This window comes from Thermobia domestica, chromosome 1 (assembly GCF_964235325.1).
Source record: "Thermobia domestica chromosome 1, izTheDome1.hap1.1, whole genome shotgun sequence".
NCBI classification, from domain to species: domain Eukaryota; kingdom Metazoa; phylum Arthropoda; class Insecta; order Zygentoma; family Lepismatidae; genus Thermobia; species Thermobia domestica.
The window spans coordinates 59,699,728-59,724,845 of record NC_137454.1 but is presented as its reverse complement, the minus strand read 5'-3'; the positions used below and the strand labels follow the sequence as shown (position 1 = coordinate 59,724,845).

The 25,118-nt window shown below is 37.3% G+C and overlaps 1 protein-coding gene across 3 annotated transcripts in view; it reads left to right on the top strand.

Annotated features, from left to right (window-relative positions):
• Positions 1 to 25,118, top strand: part of LOC145685135 (uncharacterized) — a 263,787-nt gene that overhangs the window by 107,942 nt on the left and 130,727 nt on the right. Inside the window, exon 3 of one of the 3 annotated variants that reach the window (XM_081757490.1) lies at positions 11,213 to 11,301. The exons of 1 other annotated variant lie outside the window; for it this stretch is intronic. The gene's annotated coding sequence lies outside the window, so the exon portion shown is untranslated. Of the gene's footprint in view, positions 1 to 11,212; positions 11,302 to 12,720; positions 13,124 to 25,118 lie in introns of those variants that run through there. One more of the 3 variants, XM_081757488.1, reaches the window with a different exon arrangement.

Below are 25,118 nucleotides of genomic sequence, written 5' to 3'. Positions count from 1 at the left end.
ACTTTTATGCAGTGGCGGATCTTGCCCGGGGCTGGGGACCTAGGTCCTCCCAGATTTTAGTGACAAAAAGTAATTTAAGCTATTATTTATATATTTTTGGAAGTTTATAGTAATCTCATGATATGCCTACCACAGTCTGTATTCTGCCCCCCCCCCCCTTAGTTTTCACCTTCTAAATTTTATCCTTGCTATTATTTTCAAGAAACTTAAAAAGTTCGTTACTGTCTTCTCTCTCTCTCTCTCTCTCTCTCTCTCTCTGTGTGTGTGTGTGTCTGTTATTTGCAAATTTTACAATTTTGATCCCTCCATTCGATAGAGCATCAAAAACTATCTCAAAAGAAGAATGTAACTTTTCGCTTCACTCTTACCGTTCCCGAGATATTGGCCAAAGAAGTTCCATTTCGGGAATTAAGGAGCCATATCTCTGGAACAGTAAGTCATAGAGAGATTATATTGGTGTTGATCAATACCTAAGAGGATGGTGAACATTTTGGTGCCAAATAGTAACCGGTGGCCACTGGCCAACTAACCACCGTTCCCCAGATATTGGCCAAAAAAATCGTATTTCGGGAGATTTAAGGAGCCTTATCTCGGGAACCGTAAGTCATAGAGAGATGATATTTTGCGAATTTTTCAATTTTGAGCCCTCCATTTTGAGCATGTGGCTTTGTAAAACAACATATCGTAGAATGTTCTAACAAAACTCGTAAACAAAATATGTGGGGAAAAAATAGTACTGAAGGAAGTTACAATAATAAAGTACATAGAACAATTGGTACAAAGCCTGTAGACGTTAATAAGAAAATTAATTCTTTTTAACTTCATTCTGGCAGTGTTCTTGGAGCATTCTCAACTGGTTTTCTTAATGGAAACAGTTCCAAGCCCACAGTCCTATCCCTAAGGAAACCGGTTGTTGATCCTGGAATTTTTAAAATCAATATATCTCGAAATCAGAAGTTCTAGCACGAGATCTGTTAAGAGCAACTTTCGCCAACTTTGAAGGCAGGTAACCAAATGAAACAAATAAACGAAAGTTAAAATAATATGCAATACATGATATCCCTATTGAAAAGCCCTTTGTAAAAGAACTAAGGATGAGAGGTAAATAGCTCGAGTGAATGTTGATTGCTTCATAACCAAAACGCTGTTATTGTCATTTGGTATTCTTTTGCTGTGGTTATAAAGCACATGTAGACATGTAAATACACAAACACACACACCTTTCCATTATACTTTGTAGATTTAACAGCGTATGTTATCTTGTAGGCCATCTGTTTACTGCTTGAATATCGTGCGCCAAGCCACATGCTACAAGTGTTTCTTCTGGAAAAACCTATTTCTATTGCTTTCTTGAAATACTTCCCGGTATTGTGTTTGGAAATTGTACTTATGTATGAGGATATTTGAGTTTATTAATGCCAATGTCTACAATAGTCTGTTTCTTCCAATTTTTTTAATACTGTTCAAATATCAAGACCAAGACAGAGTCCTGTCTAATTAAGTAGTTATTTATATTACAGGTAAAATCCAAATTGTAACAGTGGAAATAATTCTGAAATTAATTTTAGATGTTACTATCAACTATAAAAATAATTCGACTATACTCGTACTTTCCTTCCCACAAAATCTTCAACCAAACTCATTCGATCTGAATCAAATTTGGCATGATGCTAGTCCTTGACGTGCTATACAAGTTTGTGAAATATGATGGTATGCAGACTTTTGGTTCGTAAATTCCAAGGATGTTATAAATAGAGAATCTGCCCATATGTATCTTCATCCTATTAAATCGGTGAAGCCAAAAAAACAATCGAGCATCGGCACGTCTGATTGGCTACTCTCGTTTTTGCCATCGTCTGATTGGCTACTTTCGTTTTCGCCATGATTGTTGGCCTATAACATTGCGATCCTATTGGGCGGAGTGGGTAGAGTAGGGGTGGCGAAACTGTGACGTATGGCTTCAAGATTTTGTTGTAAGGGCAGATCCTCTATTTTATAAGATCCTTGGTAAATTCATAAAATAAAAAATAAACAAGTGAAGCAGATTTTTATTTCCAACTATTATTATTATTATTATTATTATTATTATTATTATTATTATTATTATTATTATTATTATTATTATTATTATTATTATTATTATTATTATTTCCGATTTTTATTCACGTAGGTTTCCTAGAAAGACAAGAACTAGATAAATAAACTTCGTGTTTGATACAATTCCTCCAATGGTTCAATGCACAAGATTTATGAAAGGAAGTTAAATAAAGGTGTTCAATAATTTCGAACAAGACTTACAGCTGTATTCATAGATGTGCCTTAATGAAAATGTACGGTACCTCAAGATCTTCTCTTGAGACTAGAATTGTTGTCTCATAATTCCATTCAGGCAACCTTGCGTAGCGCAATCACTAACGCTCTCGCCTTTGAGACGAGAGGTCCTGGGTTCGATTATCAGTGGGGACACGCGGTCGGAAAAGTGTAAAAGCTTTTTCAGGCCAGCCATCCTGAGTGAGGTTTTCTTGGCTTTTCCTCATTCACACCAGGCAAACGCCGGGATGGTACTTAACGTACAGGTCCCAGGCTGCTTCCTTCCTTTCACAATCCATTTTCCCTTCCCTTTCCTCGCACAGCGTGGTCACCGAGGCACGTCTTCCCTCATACGTCACGGGGTTACATGGCCATAGATACTGGAAGCCCAGAAATCTAAATCCTATTCCTCAGGCAAGATTTTAGCATAAGGATTTTCTGTTATAAAGGTAACCAAGAAAGTTCTGTCGCTTTTTGTGGAGGTCTGTGTTCAATTGGCCCTCACACCGTGAGTTGAATGTGAATGGAAATGAGGCGAAGGTCAGTTGTTGGTGTGGGTATATCCAACATACTACCTGGTTGTGACAGTTCAGTTACATCATAAACTTGAGTAAGGACAGAGTGAACATGGGACCTACACAGAGCATCATAAGGGTATGTATTCTATACGAATTCAAACTGGGGTCCAACGCCACGGCAGGGCTTGGCGGGGGCCGGGGCGGAAGATGTGCCAGGCCTTTGGTGAGAGTGTCGTGACTACGCGGACAGTACAGCAGTGGTTTAACAAATTTAAGAAGGGTGACGAAACATTCAAAGACGCACCACGTGTTGGAAGACCAACATATGTACAAAATGAACATCTTCATGAAGCAATTGAGGCGAACAGTGGCCAGACATGTGACGAACTGGGACTACAATTGAGTGCGGGTGGAGAAACCATTCGGCAGCACTTCCATCAACGTGGGAAGCACTGCAAGTTGGGTCGATGGGTCCCACATGATTAGACTCCGAGCCAGAAGGCAACACGAGCAGACACTTGTGTTTCTTTGCTGTCTCGTCTGAGGAAGGAGCCATTTCTAAACAGGGTGTTAAGAAATGATGATAGGTGGGTCCTGTACGATGCTCCACGGCACTGTCACCATTGATTAGCATACCATGAATTGGTTCCAAACCAGCACTGCACCAGAAGGTCCTCCTGTGTGTTTGGTGGATTGCTCGCAGCATCGTGCATCGGGAACTGCTACCAGCAGTTGAGCCGTGTTCAAGAAAAACTCAAAACTCTGGAGCCAGCACTTCCGAATCGCAAAGGGGTCCTCCTGTTACAGGACAACGCTAAGCTCCACGTGGCTAGGATGTCCCGGGACACCATTCTACGCATTGAATGGGAATCACTATTGCATCCGCCATACTCTTCGGATATTGCACCGTCCGATTATCACCTGTTCCATTCCTTGAACAATCACCTTAGAGGACGCCAGTTCAAATCCCTAGTAGAGGTGCAAAATGCTCTTGATATTTTTTTTCGCTTCACGGTCCACCAAGTTCTACTGCGATGGAGTCCATAGTCTTCCAGAACGTTGGCAGAAGATCGTCGATGCTAATGGGGACTATTTTTGATCTTCCAGTTACGTCTTAGGTGACATATCGATGTTCGAAGGTGGTGGGTGAAAAAGCGAGAGAACTTTCTTGGTTACCTTTATAGAAGGTCTTAATGAAAACAACATTTTGACCTTGTTCATAAATATGTCGCTAGACAAGTTTTCAATCTCGCAAATTTATAGTTATAACCAGTGAATAGGAAAGTTGATAGCATGAACGGTCTAATATTTTCTATTAAGTCAAGGATAGTAGTCTCGAGTAAGACGCGTTTTAGGTAAATAAATAAGTAAATAAATAAAATCTCAAAACACATTTATGAATAAGAATTGCCTTAAGAAGAAAATTTTATCTAAGATATTTATTAAATTTTACTCAAGAAACGTTTTAAATCTTGATTGGGCATCATCTGACGTGCCTGAAGTTGGCCCCCCCACCTCTCCCAAATTACACCAAACATTGCACATCGTTAATGCATCGTTAGTGCACATTAGTGCACTCAGAACTAACGTTAGTGCTATCAGCGTTTACGAGATATTGAAGATTTTTGGTGGGGGGGCCAACTTCATATGAAGTTAGCCCCCCCACCCATCTTTATGCAGACAGATTTTCACAAAACTTAGCGCATCGTTAGTGCATCGTTAGTGCACTTAAACACACTAAGCACTACCGTTAGTGCTATCATATTTTGGGATTTATTCAAGATTTTCGGTGGGGGGGCCAACTTCAGAAATATCAAATTCTATACAAATAGAGGTAGAAACATGGGGTCAACGGCAATCGTTAGTGCATCGTTAGTGCACCTAAACGCACTAAGCACTAACGTTAGTGCTACCATATTTTGGGATTTATTCAAGATTTTTGGTGGGGGGGCCAACTTCAGAAATATCAAATTCTATACAAATAGAGGTAGAAACATGGGGTCAACGGCAATCGTTAGTGCATCGTTAGTGCACCTAAACGCACTAAGCACTAACGTTTGTGCTATCATATTTTGTGATTTATTCAAGATTTTTGGTGGGGGGGCCAACTTCAGAAATATCAAATTCTATACAAATAGAGGTAGAAACATGGGGTCAACGGCAATCGTTAGTGCATCGTTAGTGCACCTAAACGCACTAAGCACTAACGTTAGTGCTAGCATATTTTGGGATTTATTCAAGATTTTTGGTGGGGGGGCCAACTTCAGAAATATCAAATTCTATACAAATTGAGGTAGAAACATGGGGTCAACGGCAATCGTTAGTGCATCGTTAGTGCACCTAAACGCAATAAGCACTAACATTAGTGCTAGCATATTTTGGGATTTATTCAAGATTTTTGGTGGGGGGGCCAACTTCAGAAATATCAAATTCTATACCAATAGAGGTAGAAACATGGGGTCAACGGCAATCGTTAGTGCATCGTTAGTGCACCTAAACGCAGTAAGTACTAACGTTAGTGCTACCATATTTTGGGATTTATTCAAGATTTTTGGTTGGGGGGCCAACTTCAGAAATATGAAATTCTATACAAATGGAGGTAGAAACATGGGGTTAACGACAACCGTTAGTGTATCGTTAGTGCACTTAAACGTACTAAGCACTATTGTTAGTGCTACCATATTTTGGAATTTATTCTATATTTTTGGTGGAGTGGGCAACTCAATAATATCAAATTCTATACAAATAGAGATAGTAACATAGGATTAACGGCAATCGTTAGTGCATCGTTAGTGCACTTAAACGCAGTAAGCACTAATGTCAGTTCTACCGTATTTTGTTATTTATTCAAGATTTTTGGTTAGATGTCAGAGTTAGAAATATCAAATTTCATACAAATTGATGTAGAAACATGGGTTTAACAGCAATCGTTAGTGCTTCGTTAGTGCACTTAAATGCACTAAGCACTAACGTTAGCATTACCATATTTTGGGATTTATTCAATATTTTTTTTGGGGGGGGCAACTTCAGAAATATGAAATTCTATACAAATAGAGGTAGAAACATGGGGTTAACGACAACCGTTAGTGTATCGTTAGTGCACTTAAACGTACTAAGCACTATCGTTAGCATTACCATATTTTGGAATTTATTCTAGATTTTTGGTGGAGTGCGCAACTTCAATATTATCAAATTCTATACAAATAGAGATAGTAACATAGGATTAACGGCAGTCGTTAGTGCATCGTTAGTGCATCGTTAGTGCACTTAAACGCAGTAAGCACCAATGTCAGTTCTACCGTATTTTGGGATTTATTCAAGGTTTTTGGTTAGATGTCAGCGTTAGAAATATCAAATTCCATACAAATTGATGTAGAAACATGGGGTTAACAGCAATGGTTAGTGCTTCGTTAGTACATTTAAATGCACTAAGCATTAACGTTAGCATTACCATATTTTGGGATTCATTCAAGATTTTTGTTGGGCGGGCCAACTTCAGAAATATCAAAATCCATACAAACCTTTAGTGCTTTCTAGAAGCACTAACGAATGACATTAATTTTTTGTTAGTGCTTGAAGTTGGGGCAAGTTCCCGTGCCCTCCAAAGATATTGAACTTGTAACACCTACACTAATGAAGTACTAACGTTAGAGGTTGGTGCACTTAGGACCACTAACAATTGCACTAGAAGATATCCTTAGTGCTTTCGAATTTGACGGAAATTTGATACAATTAAAAATTCCCAATAAATTTCTTATGGGAGTTTAGTGACATGTAATTGTCCATAACTACCCTAATATTGAAGTACTAACGAAACTGTTAGTATTTTCTAGAAGCACTAACTATAGTACTAGAAGAGATCATTAGTGCTCTTGCATTTGACGGAAATTTGATGCAATGTAAAATTTCCCATAAATTTATTATGTGAGTTTGGTAACATGTAATTAGCCATAACTAAACTAATAGTGAAGTACTAACTAAACTGTTAGTGTTTTCTAGAAGCACTAACAATCCACTAACGAATTGCACTAAGTTTTTAGTTAGTACTTGAAGTGGGGGCGCTAAGGTCACTCTGGCCTCAAAAAGTATTTTAATTGTAGCACCTATACTAATGAAGCACTAACCTTAGGTGTAGATGCACTAAGAAGCACTAACAATGCACTAACGATTGCTCCAGAAGAGATCTTTAGTGATTTTGAATTTGGCGGAAATACGATTCAATAAAAAATTTGCCATAAATTTCTTGAGTCTCGTGATATGTAATTGGCCATATACTACACTAATAGTGAGGCACTAATGAAATTGTTAGTGCTTTATAGAAGCACTAACGAATGGCACTATTTTTTTTCGTTAGTGCTTAAAGTGTGGAAATCTTTGAGTTTTACGTCCCACGATTATGCCGGTTAGGCTAAAGGAGACGGTGATGATGAGAAATGAATGAAATGGTGGAATGAAGAAAGTGGGAGGAAACGGGAGAACCCCGAGAAAACCCACGCACACGGTGTTTGTCCACCACAAAGTTCACTTGGCGCGAGCAGGGTTTGAACCCGAGACCCCATGCACCAGAGGTGAACGCTCTACCACTGAGCCACCGCGGCCCCTGCTTAAAGTGTGGGTGCGTAATTCATGCTGACTTCCCCAAAGGTTTTTTTTTACTTGTAACACCTACACTAATGAAACACTAACGTTAGGTGTTTATGCTCTAAGAAGCACTTATGATGCACTAACAGAGGTAATTAGTGCTTTTGAATGCGATGGGAATTTGATACAATGAATAATTCCTCATTTGTTTTTTATCGGAGTTTTGTGTGATTGGCCATATCCACACTAAGTGTGAAACACTAACAAAACTACTTGTAACTTTTTTCTAAAGGTACTAACAATGCACTAACGAATAAAACTAATTTTTTCGTTTGTGCTTGTAGTAGGGGCTAAGTTCACGCTAATTTCGAAAATTTTCTTTACTTGTAACATTAGTGTTTCCTAGTACACCAACACCTAACTTTAGTGCTTCATTAGTGTAGGTGCTACAAGTAAAAAACCTTTGCGGGCCAGCGTGAATTTGGTTCTCACTTCAAGCACTAACGAAAAATAAGTCCATTCGTTAATGTATCGTTAGCGCTTCTGCAAAACACCCATAGTTCCGTTAATGCTTAACTATCGATGTAGATATGGCCAATTATATGACACAAAAATCTCATAAGAAATTCATTGCGTCAAATTTCCGCCAAAATCAAAAGCACTAATCACTTCTTCTACTGAAATCGTTAGTGCTTCATAGTGCACTAACACCTAACGTTAGTTCTTCATTAATGTAGGTCCTACAAGTAAAAAACCCTTTGGAAACCATGAACTTGGCGCCCCCACTTCAACCAATAAGGAAAAATTAAAGCAGTTTATTAGTGCATCGTATGTGGTTCTAAAAATACGTTCAGTTTCGTTAGTGCTTCACTATTAGTATAGTTATGACCAGTTACATCTCAGGAAACTCACATAAGAAATTTAAGGGAAGTTTTTCACTGTGTCAAATTTCTGCCAAATTAAAAATCACTAATGATCACTTCTAGTACAATCCTCAGTGCATCGTTAGTGCTTCATCGTGCACCAACCACTAACGTTAGTGCTTAATTAGTGTAGGTGCTACAAGTAAAATATTATTGGTGTTCAGCGTGAATTTGCGCCCACTTCAAGCACTAACAAAGTAATTGGTGCGTTCGTTAGTGCTTGCTGAAAATACTGACACTTTCAATAAAATTTGATATTTCTGAAGTTGGCTCCCCACCAAAAATCTTGAATAAATTCCAAAATATGGTAGCACTAACGTTAGTGCTTAGTGCGTTTAAGTGCACTAACGAAGCACTAACGATTGCCGTTAACCCCATATTTTTACATCAATTGTATGGAATTTGATATTTCTGAAGTTCCCCCACCAAAAATCTTGAATAAATCTCAAAATATTGTAGAACTGACATTAGTCCTTAGTGCGTTTAAGTGCACTAAAGATGCACTAACGATTGCCGTTAACTCTATATTTCTACCTCTATTTGTATAGAATTTCATATTTCTGAGGTTAGTCCCTCCACCAAAACTTATGAATAAATCCCAAAATATGGTAGCACTAACGTTAGTGCTTAGTGCGTTTAAGTGCACTAACGATGCACTAACGATTGCCGTTAATCCTATGTTACTATCTCTATTTGTATAGAATTTGATATTATTGAAGTTGCCCACTCCACCAAAAATCTTGAATAAATTCCAAAATATGGTAGCACTAACGTTAGTGCTTATTGCGTTTAGGTGCACTAACGATGCACTAACGATTGCCATTAACCTCGTGTTTCTACCTCTCTTTGTATAGAATTTGATATTTCTGAAGTTGGCCACCCCACCAAAAATCTTGAATAAGTCCCAAAATATGGTAGCACTAACGTTAGTGCTTATTGCGTTTAAGTGCACTAACGATGCACTAATGATTGCCGTTAACTCTATGTTTCGACCTTTATTTGTATAGAATTTGATATTTCTGAAGTTGGCCCCCCCACCAAAAATCTTGAATAAATTCCAAAATATGGTAGCACTAACGTTAGTGCGTATTGCGTTTAGGTGCACTAACGATGCACTAACGATTGCCATTGACCCCATGTTTCTACCTCTATTTGTATAGAATTTGATATTTCTGAAGTTGGCCCCCCCACCAAAAATCTTGAATAAATCCCAAAATATGGTAGCACTAACGTTAGTGCTTATTGCGTTTAGGTGCACTAACGATGCACTAACGATTGCCGTTGACCCCATGTTTCTACCTCAATTTGTATAGAATTTGATATTTCTGAAGTTGGCCCCCCCACCAAAAATCTTGAATAAATCCCAAAATATGGTAGCACTAACGTTAGTGCTTAGTGCGTTTAGGTGCACTAACGATGCACTAACGATTGCCGTTGACCCCATGTTTCTACCTTTATTTGTATAGAATTTGATATTTCTGAAGTTGGCCCCCCCACCGAAAATCTTGAATAAATCCCAAAATATGATAGCACTAACGGTAGTGCTTAGTGTGTTTAAGTGCACTAACGATGCACTAACGATGCGCTAAGTTTTGTGAAAATCTGTCTGCATAAAGATGGGTGGGGGGGCTAACTTCATATGAAGTTGGCCCCCCACCAAAAATCTTCAATATCTCGTAAACGCTGATAGCACTAACGTTAGTTCTGAGTGCACTAACGTGCACTAACGATGCACTAACGATGTGCAATGTTTGGTGTAATTTGAGAGAGGTGGGGGGGCCAACTTCAGGCACGTCATCATCTGTATGAATACGGGCCTTACGCGTCCTGGTGTATTCTTAGTAGCACATAAACAAAGCTACTGCCTTAATTTCCATATTTAATTATTGACTGAAGATTATTTGTTATCATACTATAAATAGATCAAAGCGGAGTTGACCATAAACAAATTCTTCCTTTTTAAAGTGGAAAGTTCTGTTAGATGGTCTTGTTCAATATTCAAGTGAAATATGACAGATTTGGGGTGATGAAACACAATATTTATTTCTCCCACTTGTATGGAATTGTGGTTCAAAGTAAATTATTCATAAACAGCAAATTATCATTGTGTAAAAACCAAAAACTAGGATTGGACGGAAACCTCTTTTCAATTATGCAAAATCTTAGGAGGGTTCATCTTTTTTTGTTTGAGAATGTAAGAAGTGCGAAACATGCCGTGAGAAACACGGTAAAATTATTTTATTAGATCTAGAAAATATATTTCGAGTATCCATCAAGCATCTAATTGTGTTGTAAAATTTGTTTAACCCTTTATTTGACACTTGCTCTCAAGCAACATCGCATTCTATTGTGTTATCCGCACGAATTATAACTTCAGTGATCATTTAATTGGTATTATTGCTTTCATACAATATCCATATACATGATTTGCGGGTCGCTTCTTTAAGTACTTCTAATCTTCGTCAACAGGGGACAGTCAAATTTAGTATTGTAGAAGCTTTATCTCCTACGTTCCGCAAAAGTTCTTTTTTTATTATTTTATTTTTTAATTTGTGGTTTCTTGCTCTGTAGGAAAATACTTCAACGAAACTGCTGCTAATTATTGAGAGTATTCTTATGATATTTTACCATAATAAGGAAATGCTGCTCAGTAGCTGCACATAAGACCTATTTTATGGCAATGTTGCTTTGAAATAAACAACCTGTATTTTGTAACCAAAGTACAAAAATACTTTAAAAATTACGAAATCATGATCAGGAAGACTTGGCTCAACCATAAAAACAAACTAAATATTTTAATGGTAATGCTATCGATGCTTGCCAATTAAAGGGTTAATTTCAATTTTTAACGTTAACAGTATATTTTTGTTTTCTTTATAGGGTTTGGCTTGAGTGTTAGGCTGTTTTGATGTGAGCTATTTTGCAAGAGAAACAAATAGGGAAAGAATTAGCCATGGTCTCTGATCAAGGTACTGTACTGTGTTGACATTAGCTTATATCAATGCTTTAGAATTGTCTCATCAAGAATAATGTTAAACTGGTTATATTTATATAGTATTTTTATTTTTTTCTAAGATGAGCTTAACAAAAATATACTTAAAATCCAAATATTCCATCGTTTACTTTTCGACTATCTATATGCATAAAATTTGAAGTTACTTGATCTTGCTGGTAATACATATACGAGTGTTGTTAGCTCATTCAATTAGTTGAAGAAAGAAAGAAAAAAAGCTACAAGTTAGGATCACAGCTAGCTAGGGAAATGATCAACATTCGTTTCTATATTCAATTAAAAATGTCTGTAGGGTAGTTGGAAAAGAAATTGCGATAAATGATTTGTTGGTTTCAACTGGCGTGTTTGAAACTTTTCTTGAGCAGTTTTACTCACACAAGAGTGCCTAATTGTATGAGCAGAAGAATATTTATTATATTTGTTTATCTTATTGAATACAGACTATGTATAAATGCTTAAGCTTCTACACAGCGTACGAAATTGAAACAGTGTGTTTAATTAGTGATACTACACTTAACTTATTAAAACTTAAGTCGAAGGAGAAAACTACTATTTTAAAAACTGAATTTTCAATTCTTAGTTACTCTTCCTATAAAATTATTTCACAGTTATAATTTAGATTCGAAGTACGAAACATTTTTGTTTCGTTTTATAAATAGGGATAAAACTATTTTTCTGATTGGTTTTAGCATATAAATTGAGAAATCTAAGAGGAAATGGTCAATACCAGTGTTTGAAACCAAAAAACTGGTTATGTAAAACTCACATGTTAGTCTGAAAATTTTTGATCACCCGTTTAATCCACTTTTTTCTGTTCTTTTTTCTCTTTCTCTCTTCTGCTTTTTATTAAATCTAAAATGATTTTTTAAATTAAACACTGGCTATAGGGATGCAGCTTATTTCCACATCTTGATTCAAATAAACCTGTGATGTTGAGTGAGTTCTTTTTAAGTGAGTTCTCAAAGAAATGTGAGGAACAAAATAAAGTAAGCAGTTATAAATCCATGATAATGTAAGATCTGCAAATGAATAACGAATGCCACCACTGTTGCTTTTTGGAAGAATCTATGAATAGCTTTTATGACCGTTTATATTGTCTGGGAGTATCGTGTTTCAGGAATCAGATTTGTTTGTTTGGGAGGGAGGTAAAGGGCACTCCACTCACTGGTGGTAAATCCGTTGGTAAATCAATGAGTGGAGTGGTCGTGAAGACAATCAATAGTGGCGGATGGAAAATGGTGGATGGCCTGTAGCAGCCATCGTCAAGGTATAAACGGCTATTTGCTTCTTATATCAGTGGTAAAGATAACAGGGGAGGAAGTAGAAGGCCTTCAGAGTGACCAGGTAAGGGGCGCTACTAGTGCTGAATGTGAGATAAAATTGGAACGAGCCCGCTGCTGTCTACAACCAGGCGCTTGCTTTGTCTGTTCTGGTCTCAAGCGCAGTGCTGTTCTGCTGCTAGTAGTATATTGATTGCCGCGTTGGCTGGCTTTTGCTGGTCTCGGCCATGATGGAGTCGTGCCGTGTGTCGCCAGCAGACTTTCACCACGCTAGTTAGCAGATCACCATCCAGACTGTTGTTGGGCGATCCTTCTGGTTTTAGTGGTCTCTTGTGTTTGGGTTTTCAAGTCGTGCGGGCTGTGTGCAGTGTCAAAGTGTGTGCTACCATCTTATCTCCTATGACTTTAGGTTCCTCAAGAAGGCACCCCTTTTCCCGCAAGAACTAAGAGCCATTGATGGTGCACTTACTAACATGATGGAAGGGGGAAATTTCTTCGGTAAGATCATCAAAACAAATAATTGTCTTTATATTTTTTTGTTCTTTTGCAGTTATACTTTATAGCCTGTGTCTTTGGACCACGCCTCAGTGCTCTTTTTTCGAACTCCTCTCTGACCTGCTGTTGGTTCTCGTCTGTCGGTCGATAGAGCAAGTTGGCATCCCTGTTTCCTGCTACATGTGTTCAGTATATTGCTACCACGCGATAATTTAGAATCAGAGTTATATAAAGAAAGTTAATAGTCGTTACATACAGAACTGAATCTCAGCAGACATTGCTGACAGAGAAAAGGGAAGAAATTCAATATCAAACTTTTTTTTTCAATACTTTAATAAGTAAACTATATGGGACTCTCATATACAATACGTTATTTTTGCACGTTTCATTCTTTAGCTTTCGGTATACAGAAGGTAGCTACCTTAAAACCGGATGTCTCCCTCCCTATTCATAAACCACATTTCTTGCTTTATCGGCTTGGCTGTTATGACGACACAGACGCCCACCCCTTCTTGGACACGTCACTTCCCACCTACTGTCGGCTCGCGTTACTTGGCTACAGCTGTCAGTGTATCCCTTTAAACATACTCTCTAAACTGTCGACGGCCTTTTAAAACTACGCAACGTAACTCGTTTTGTTGAACATCGTAATGACTTATTGTGTAAATTGTTGGAGAAGGATCTTTAAAAAAAGGGAGGAGGGAATACCTATATTATTTTCTAATGTAATTTGAAGACGAGAAACTCTTTAGTTCCTAAGAGTGTAACGTTGCGTTTCTACATAGAGCTAAGTGGCAGCGTGTTCGCCTCGTAATTTGTCCTGGATTCGATTGTAACCATTGCAACTGATGTTTTTGCAGCATCTCTCAATAATAACTCAAGGCAAAGCCTACGAATTTCTCAGAAATGACGATCACTCACCGATCTTTAACATTTTTCCAAAGCTGTTTCAGCATTGAAGAATAGTATAACAAATTTAGCTTATAAGAAAATAACTATAAAATATGGTAAATGACCAATGACCTCAAGTCATTGGTAATGACAATGTAACTTAAAGCAGTGGTTAATCGAATAATATGAAGGGTAGTGGTTAATCGAATAATATGAAGGATTCCATGTTTGATCCTAAACTTGTTAACTTTTCTTTATCATCACACTCCTCTACCCAATGGGAATCAGAGAGTTCGAGTGATATGAAACGTGAAGTATGAGTTTATGAAGGAATTGTACATTCCGTCTGCGGTAACTCAGTGTGTGGGGTCCCTGGTTCGATCCCAGCCGGCTCCAAGTGAACTTTATGGTAGACAAGCACCGTGTACAAGAATTTTCTCCGTTTTCTTTCACTTTCTTTATTCTACCCCTATCATCCGCCTCTCTTAGCCTTCGCGCGTAGTTGTGGGACTCACTCGGTCTCTCTCTCACATGTGAATGTGTGTGTGTGTAAGAGAGAGAGAGAGAGAGTTATTCCACAACTGTGCGCCAGGGCAAGGGAGATGATTATGATCATGAATGGATTATTTATATAAGCCTATATATTTCTTGTCCTAAGAAGAATTGCAGAAAATAAGCATCAAATCTTTTCTTATCTCCCTCAATTCATGCTTGCAACAGAACCGCTTGTCTTCCTCGCCGGGCTAGCAGCTAGAGCACGCGCCTTTGCTTTGGTCCACGGGGTTCCGGGTTCGTTCACCGTTCCTATCCTTAGAAGGACGTTGAACCATCGGATTCTACTTTAAACTGTTGTGCCTTGTCCCTCATATTTGTGGTGCTGAAAAGGGGCTCTAAACTTCAATAAACAAACGAACTGCTAAATTATGATGTAAATAAGGAACTTTTACAATGAAGTTGGGTGTCTGTGTCGTAACAAGACTGTACACTCTTCCACAAAAGCTGGGGCCGCGGTGCCTGAGTGGTAGAGCGTTCACCTGTGGTGTATAGGGTCCTTGGTTCGATCCTAGCTCGCGAAATTTGTGGTTGACAAACACCGTGTGCTGGAGTTTTCTTACATTTCTTCATTCCACCATTTCCTTCATTTCTCATCATCACCGTCTCCTTTACCTAACCGGCATAAACGTGGGACGTAAAACTTAAAGACTTCCTTTCACTTTCTTCCACAAAAGCTGTAGCAGTCACTACTATTATTGTCAGTATAAACATCATTATGAAAAGTAGTAATATAAAATTAAAAATCTTTAAAGGAAAAAGATACAGGAGTGTAATAATACGAAGCGATAGAAATACGGGAAGGCGATACGTGCGCGTCGTGCTTACTGGAAAGACGTCCAAATTGACTTTGTGGTAGGAATTCTCATTTCCGGTTTGAAAGGTTTCATCTCAGGCCATGTGGTGTACATCATGCCCGGTATTATTTTTATTATTACCTAGGTATTTCTGAATTCTTCCGGTTTTCTCACAATCGCGTTTCACCACTTGTTCCATCATGATTCAGTTTCATTAATCTTTCTTCTCATTTAGTCTAAAGATCAAAACCACGGGACATTAACGATTTCGTTTCATTTCAGAGATGAAACATTGATAATGAGGTTATGGCATATGCTGATGATGTAAATTTAATAGGGGAGGATAGGAGAACAGTAGAAATAAATGCAGAGATCTTATTAAACGCTTGCAGGGACATGGGTTTAGAAGTAAATGCAGAGAAAACTAAATACGTGGAAGTGCGTCGGGACCATAATACGGCAAATTGTGGAGGCGTTAAAATATTAAATAACGCTTTTGATAAAGTGGATACTTTCAAATATTTAGGATCAATATTAACAGACGAAAATCATATTCACGAAGAAATTAAATGTCGACTAAAAGCAGGGAATTCATGTTACTACTCGGTTCAAAATCTCTTGTCGTCGCGAATTCTGTCGAGGAATTTGAAGCTTAAAATATATAAAACGATAATCATGCCTGTTGTTCTGTATGGTTGCGAAACATGGTCGCTTACTCTGAGGGAAGAACATAGACTGAAAGTATTTGAGAACAAGATCCTGAGAAGAATATTCGGACCCAAGAGGAATGAGAATGGGGAATGGCGGAAGCTTCATAACGAGGAACTACATAGTTTATACGGTTTACCCAACATTGTTAGAGTCGTCAAGTCTAGGAGGCTTAGGTGGGCAGGTCATGTAGCTAGAATGGAAGAAAGTAGAATTGCTTTCAAAGTCTTGACTGGTAGACCCATAGGAAAACGACCATTAGGAAGACCTAGGCGCAGATGGGAGGATAATATTAAGATGGATCTCGCAGAAATAGGAATACAAAGTAGAAACTGGATACAATTAGCTAAAGATAGAAGTCAGTGGAGAGCTTTTGTGAACGCGGCACTGAACCTCCGGGTTCCATAGGCCATAGAGTTAGTTAGTTAGTTAGTTAACATTGATAATGATCTTCGGTGCATTTACTATCCAGTATTTCTACTTAATTAATGGGAGTTGACAAGTGCTATGTGCTATCACAACTAAAAATTGGTAACCATGTATGAAATTTTCTTTGTCAATATCTTCGAAATGAAGAGAACAATTTTAGTAACTTAAGAAGGTATGTATCCTCCAAATTACAATAAGGTCTTCTTTGTGGCTATACTGTATGGTTAATACGCATGTCGTCAATGGGAGAGACTCGGATTTGATTCTCAGTGGAAGAGTTCACCTTTGATATAGTCTCGGTATCGACAAACGATGTTACAAATCAACTAAATTACAACAAAATTAAACGATCAATTCTCTTCGAAGTTATGTGAGTTAAACTATACACTACAAAAGTGGTTACCCTTCTGTGATGCTGACTATTACATCATGTATAATATAATGATATTTATTAGTATTGCTGGAGGACATGGTGGCTCAGTGGTATAGCACTCACCTTTAGTGCGAGAATCTCTGGTTCGATTCCAGGCCATGTGAGTTTGTGGTGGACAAGTGTGTACGTGGTTTTTCTTGAGATTCTTTTCCCTCCAACATTCTCATTCCACCAATGGTTTCATAATCATTCATTTTTCTTCATTATCCTTCTCCGTTAGCCTACAGGAGATAATCATGGGACGTAAAACTGCACATTTCATTAGTTTCTTTGCCATCAATGCATTTTCTTAATTCATTCCTTGAGGTGATAACCAGCTGTCTTATTTTATTTTAGAGTCTGAAATGTAACATCTATTTTAAAAGAATGTATTCAATTATTTTTGATGATTAATTTCTAAATTTTCTATTCCCCGGCGAGAGCTTATGTGGTTCGGATCCCATGTTAAGCTGTAAATCCACGTACCATATAACCTCGCTGTTGAAAGGGACTCTAATAAACTCAAATCAAAACAATGAATTTTTTAGATTATAATTTCAAAGCAGTAGTGCATGATCACGTGATCGAGATACATAATTGGTTTCGACCCTTCCAAATGGTTATCCACAATTATACTACATCAATGAGGAAACCAGTCGTTGTCGTAGGTCTAGTGGTGACAAATTAAAAAAAAATAATCTATTTTTATTTCACACTAACAGCACAGGAGCTAACAGCCTCAAGCAATTTTAGTTCCTCATGCCAATTTTATTTCCCAATATTTCGCCAAGCAATTTTAGTTCCCAATATTTCGCTAATATTCCCCAGTTCCAAGTTCTCAATTTAGCATTCATTCTCTAGTTGTGACTTGTTTGACCTGTCACCAATATGATATCTGTATGCATTGTTCTGGCATAGGTTGTTTGCGGTGAGGGTATATAATTGTTCCAGTATCATATTATGTTCTCTTTCTGCTGTTACCAAAAAAAAATCAAGTAGTTTCCCGTTGCCCTCTATCCCGTAGTATCCAATCACTTAAAGTCACTCTGCTACGCCGTACATCGAAGTTGCCGTGCCAATCTCAATTATTTCCGTCAACTTGATTCATGGCAGCACGAAAAGCAATGATGAGTGGGGCGAAGCGGTCGGTATCAAATATAGAAGAAAATAAGAAAGCAGGACAGGTTACTACAGTAGTTTTCGATACCTGCGTAGAGCTCAGTGGTAGAGCGTTCACCTCTGGTGCTTGGGGTCCCGGGTTCGATCGTAGCCCCCGCCAAATGAACTTTGTGGTGGACAAACACCGTGTGCGTGGGTTTCCTCGGGGTTCTCCCGTTTCCTCCCACTTTCTTCATTCCACCATTTTCATTCATTATTCATCATCACCGTCTCCTTTAGCCTAACCGGCATAATCGTGGGACATAAAACTCAAAGATTTCATTTCATTTCATTTCAACATTTCAAGGAAACATGAAGTGCCACAGGGCCTCATTAGTTATATCTGGAACTTCGTTAATAACCAAATAGCGAGTTCCTTTTCACATTGTGAAAGTACAGTAGACTTCCAAACTATATGCGATTTCATTACTGAAATAGGAACTAGTGATTTTATATATATATATATATATATATATATATATAGAGAGAGAGAGAGAGAGAGAGAGAGAGAGAATGATATGAGACAGGGTGTCTGAAAAGTATTGAGCCTATGAGGTCAAAATTAAGAATGCATTTATTGTTATTTGGAAATAATATTATGAAATTATATACTGAGTTCAATGATCTGCCAATTTTCCGACAACACCATAATCCCGTTGTTGTAGAATGTCTGTGGTTTCTGGTGAGATAATTGTTACACGTAGTTTTCAGAGGCCTCTTTTGAAACTCACTTAACATCATTCATGGAGTTCTACAAAGATGAAATACATGATAGTCTGGAGATGCCAGGTTCAGGCTATACGGTGGATGCTTTAAAATTTCCCAGCCAAATTCTCTCAAGTTTTTGACAGGTCGTAAAGATGTATGTGCTTTGGTCTTGTCACATTGAAGGACTGTGAAGAATGTCGTTTATGGATAAAAGCCTCGTATATGGCATGACCTACGAGCAGCCATCAAATTCCTGTGCAGATATCAAACTTGGCATGTTGCAGTCCGTAGTTCGTGTAGCAATTCGGCAGCCTCGCCAGTATATTGATATTAATTTTCGCACAGGCTATAGTTTATCACGCATTGCAATGTAATAATAAAACATTAAACTGTAATACTACCAAAAGTAAGATGTTTTCGTGAAATTCGTTTCAGAGCTATTCACAATTAAACATTGTATACATTTTTCGAGTCACTCTGTATATCAGGACCTATTTAAGTATGGTCTGGGATGGCTAGTTTTCTCGGAACGTTTTCTTTTTCATATTCAGGTAATTTCAGAAATTTATTATGCATATGCATATAAATATGACTCGGGATTTTAACATTTGTAAAGAACAAGAACCTGTTTGGTTAGAAAGAGATAATTAACATTTTAGTTAATTAATATTCATTATTTCTTTTTTTTTTTCATTGTTGACTCGGTATTATTTGATGGTAATTTTAAAGTTTTTCCCTTGTTGAGTAATATACAGAATTACCTAGTTTTCTAAGCTTATCACCTTACATCTCTGAAGTTGGCTCTCCCACTTTCAAATTCCGACTCAGAACCAAAATTAATAGTTTGTGATTTGTTTGTTATTGATTGTTTTGAAGAAAAAAATAGTTTGTTTCGAAAAACATAAAGAACATAAAGATATATACAAATTAGCGTTGGAAGGGCCAGCTTCACACTGCGCCCCCCTCCACTTTCAAATTTCGACTAGGGATGCGCACGAGACAAGTCGAGACAGAATTTTCCCGACAATAGATAAATATAGATTTTTCGAGTCGAGATGATCACTTTTACAGCACATTTCGACTCGAAACCAAAATCTCAGCGGGAGCTCATGTGGTTCGGATTCCACTTTAATCAGTAGGTCCACGTCTCATATACCGCTGCTGAACGGGACGTTAAACTCAAAATCAACTCAACTTGAAACCAAAATCAATCGTTTGTTGTTTCGTTTGTTATTGATTGTTTTGAAGGAGGAATCGTTTGTTTTAAAAACGTAAGCATATATTTACAAAATAAGGTTGAGGAGCGACTTCACACTGGCCCCAATTTCAAATTTTGATTTGAAACCGAAGCCAATCATTTGTTTTTCGTTTGTTATTGGGCGTTTTGAAGAAAAAAAAAGTTTCGAAAATCATAAATGGATGTTTACAAGTTGGGATTTGGCCAATTTTACCCTGTTCCTCCACTTACAAGTTTCGATCGAAAACTGAAATTAGTCATGTCATATACGTTTGTTGATGATTATTTTGAACAAAAAATAGTTTGTTTCGAGAAACTTAAGTGTGCTTACAAAAATATAATAAATAAATAAATAAATAAAAATAAGTGATGCAACTTCAAACTGGCCCCACTTTCAAATGTCGATTCAAAACCGAAGCTAATCGTTTGTTCTTCTGTTGTTACTGATTGTTTTGAAGAGAAAAAAAATAGAAAGAAATATTTACAAAATAAATCTGGGATGTAGCCAAATTCCCTTTATTTACAAATTTCGATTCAAGACTAAAATCAATCGTTTGAAATGAGTTTGTTGTTGATTATTTTGAAGAAAAGTAGTTTGTTTCGAAAAACAAGGATTATTTACGAAATAAAGTTGATGAAGATGGTTTGTTTTGATTGTTTTTAAGAAAAGTCATTTGTATCGAAAAACAAAAAGAGGTATTTACAAGGTTAGATTTGATTTACAACTTCAAATTACTTATTCTATTTTTAAATTTCGATTCAAAACTTAAGTCAGTCGGTTGTTTTTCGTTTATTATTGATTGGTTTGAAAATAAAATAGTTTGTTTCGAAAAATAAGTCAATAACAAATGAAAAACAAATGATTGACTACGATTTTGGATTGAAATTTGAAAGTGTGTGGGAGGAATGAGGCTTACAATGTAAGTGAAAATATCTTTTTATAATTTTTGAAACAAACGACATTTCTTCAAAATAATCAACAACAAAGGAAAGACAAACAATTGGCTTGGATTTTGAATCGAAATTGAAATTTGAGAGACCAGGGTAAAGTTAGCTACACCCAAAATTAGTTTGTAAATACCTCTTGAGTATTTTCGAAACAAACTGTTTTTTTCTTCGAAACAATTAATAACAAACTAGAAACAAATGATTAGTTTCGGTTTCGAGTCGAAGTTTGAAAGTGGAGGGGGAACTTCCGAAGAAAGGGAAGGAAGGAAGCTGCCTGTGACCTATGTGTTAGGTACTGTCCCGGAATTTGCCTGGTATGAATCAAGAAAATCTCACTCAGGATGGTTGACCTAAAACAGATTCTACACTTTTTCAACCGAGTATCCCCACCGGGAATCGAACCCGGGCAAAAATGTTAAATACGGCTATGTATATACAGGATGTTCATAAAGAACACTAGCAACGTTTGGAGGCGATTCCATGCATCAAGATAAAACAATATATATATATATATATATATATATATATATATATATATATATATATATATATATATATATATATATATATATATATATATATATATATATATATATAGACCAATCTGGGTGTAGAAATGGTTTCTTTCGACGCTATGACCAGCTAAAAATTTGTTGGAACAATGGAAATCGGGTAAAAGGGAATTCCATTCTTTTAATCGTAGACTCCACCTTTTAAGATCTTATGGTACAATTTGTACCATACGGGTGTTTTATGATGGTACTTTGCGTTATAACTCTCCTATTTGAGCTTTTTCGTTCGTATTACTTTCAAGTCTAGAAGCACTGTAGAACACGTTACATATGGCTTCACGCCTTCCTGCGTCGAGACATAGGAGGTGATGACGTCATAACTTTAAAAAATATTTTTTCGTTTGTTAGGCCTATTTTCATTATTTTTTGGCGGGCTTACTCTTGCACCTAAAAGATTGAAATTTCGCACAAACATTCAGTCCACCGAGTAGTATGTATCAGAATTTTTTCAGATCTCTGCGTTAGCACACGGGGGTCCAGAGCGACAAAATATTGTTTTTGGGGGGCGGGCTTACTTTTGCACCTAGAAGATCGAAATTTTGCACAAACATTAAGTCCACCGAGTAGTATTTATCAGATTTTTTTCAGATCTCTGCGGTAAAAGAGGGTGGATATTCTTCTTACCTGTACGACGTGCTGCGACTTTTGTTCGTTGAAATATCGTATTTAATTGTCGAAGTGGAATGCTGCAGTGACCGCTTGATGTTTGTAAAACTAAGTGCAAAACCTGTATTGTAATAATACAATTTCGATAGATATTGTAATATTACAAGTGTATATGCCAACAATCAAGATGACAATGAAGCAGATTATATGATGAGATTAGTGACATATTACATTAGGAGGGAATGGATAAGGTCAACGCCATAATAATGGGAGACTTCAACAGCCTAGTAGAAGAAGAAGCTGCGAATAAAGTGATGGGACCATTTAGACTAGGTAGAAGAAACGCACGAGACCAAATGCCTATCGACTTCTGTAGGCAACATAATATGAACACATGGTTTAAGAAAAGAAAGACTAAGCTGTACATGTGGAAGAGTCCAGGAGATAAGAAACGCTACCAAATCGATTACATTCTTGTCAAGCAACGTTTCAGGAATAGTGTACGAGACGTGAAGGCACTACTGGGACCAGATATTGATTCGGATCACAATCTCCTTGTGGCGGAAATGCAAACCTGGTTAGTCAATCAAGAAAAATGGGAGAAGTAGTCGAAAATGGAACTTAGTAGAGCGACTAAGAAGTATGAACAGTGATGTGAAAGAAGAGACTGAAGAAAAATTTGTGCGGTGGGCGATATGATAGGCAATATAGAAAATAGTTGGGAAAAGTTAAACAGATTCTACTTGACACACTCCGCAATAACATTGGCAGGATGGAAAGAGCACCGAGAAAGGCGTGGATAACTGAAGTGATACTTAAGAAGATGAAGGAACGCAGAACAGTGAAAACCACGGATATCAAAGAATACAGAAGACTGAATAAGGCTGAGAAGAGAGATGGACAAAGCCAAAGAAAATACATGTAATAGATATGTGAAGAAATAATGAAACTTCAACGGCGCGGCAGATATTGTCTAATGTATCAGATAGCACAAGAATTAGGAGGGAAAGCTAACAAAAGTATACGCACGTTCGGAATCGAAGATTAACAAGGTCATGTAGTCACTGACCATCAAAGAATTCTTAGAATTTGGGAAGAATTGCTCCAAAGATAATACGATCGAAGCAGAGGAAGGGGTGGATGATGAAGAAAAAGGACTCAGTATATTGAAAAGTGAAGTGGTACAAACCATCAAGGACATGCAAAGGAGGAAGGTCACTTCAGACGACAGAATATTATATAAGAATATTTGCTCAAGGAATTAGAAGACAATGCAATGAACATTAACAAGATCTCATTCATTTATTAACAAGATCTACCTGAGTGGATAATGGCCAAAATATTTTCTTGATGTACAGTAATAGCATTATCCAAGAAAAGAAAACAAAGAAGTGCAGCAATCACAGAATCATTAGCTGTATTTCCCACACTAGAAAGATTATTGTGCGCACACTGAGCAGGCGGTTGGGAAGTAAGACAGAAGAGATGTTGGAGAAAGATCAGTTTGGATTCCGGACAGGAAAGGGCACCTGATATAGTATTGGATTGATCAGAATTTTGTCAGAGCGATTTCTGGACGTAAAGGAAGAATTGTGTTTGTGCTTCTCGTCTGTCAAAAAGCTTTTGACCCGGTCAATTTGACTAAGAAATTTGGGGGCAGCTGGAGAGATCGACGACTCATTCGCAACCCGTACATAGGGCAACGAGTGAAGTTGCGCTTGAATGACGGAGAAACCAGTAGTGTGGAGATCGGAAAAGGAAGAATGTAATATGTTGCTCCCAATTATTCAACATTTACAGTGAACGTTTAATGAAGGATGCATTAATAGGAATTGGAGTGCCTGATGAAGCCAATAAGTTTAGTTACTTGGTGAAACTATCACACATTTATTATCTATATATATAAAAGAGAACGTACAATTTTTTGTCCGCTCATCACGCTAATACGGCTGAACCAATTTCTTTCATTTTTGGGGGGTTATTAGGATTTGGACCCTAGATGGTTTTTATCATATCACTTTAATTTTTAATTACCAGTGTCTTGAGATAATTGACCATTCAGGTGTCCATAACGTACAAATCCTTTGTTATTAGTTCATCATAGGTAAAAATAAACGTATTTATATGCAACCCGCATGACCGTGTCACTCGGCGGGTTAACATAAATGACAGGCGATATAGAGCGGAAAATAGCTTGAATCTTCTGTTTAAAATTTTTTAATTGATTTGCTTATTTTTACAGACACTTTTACAATATGCCAGCACCGGGATGACCGCAGCGAAGCGGGGCGGGTTAACATAAATGACAGGCGATATAATGTTAAGATTTACTGCAATCTTCTATGGTTTTTATCATATCACTTGAAAGCGAAAAAGTAAAAATTATCTAAGTAACAAAGTTTATTGCGTTCCGGGGTGACCGCAGCGAAGCGGGGTGAACGCTGCTAGTTTTTAAATAAACGTTGCTTTGCTGAGCTATTTGTATTTTTAGTGTAAGTTATTTAAAATAGCAAATAGTGTAAGTTATTTAAAACGGTACATACTAGCTTTGCTATCTTAAATAACTTACACTAAAAATACAAATCTCTGAGCAATGAAATATCTTGCAGAATTTTCACATTTTGAGGAATAAAGTTAGCAAAGCCCTTCCCCCCCGATACAAAATCGTAAATACGCCACTGTACGAACTAGTTAGTTATTGGAGATTTTAAGATTGGGAGTCAGATCACTGTAAATGTACAATGTAAATAATAATAATAATATGTAAAAAGATTAGGTATGCAGATGATACGGTTATTATTGTTAGAACCGAAGAAGGACTACAAGAGATGATTGACAAAATAGTTGACACTGGAAAACTATATGGAATGGAAATTAATATCGAAAAATCGAAATTCATGAGAATATTCCGTGGAAACACGCCCTTACAGGTCAGGGTAGAACAAAGAGAACTTGAAGAGGTCGATAATTTCAAGTACCT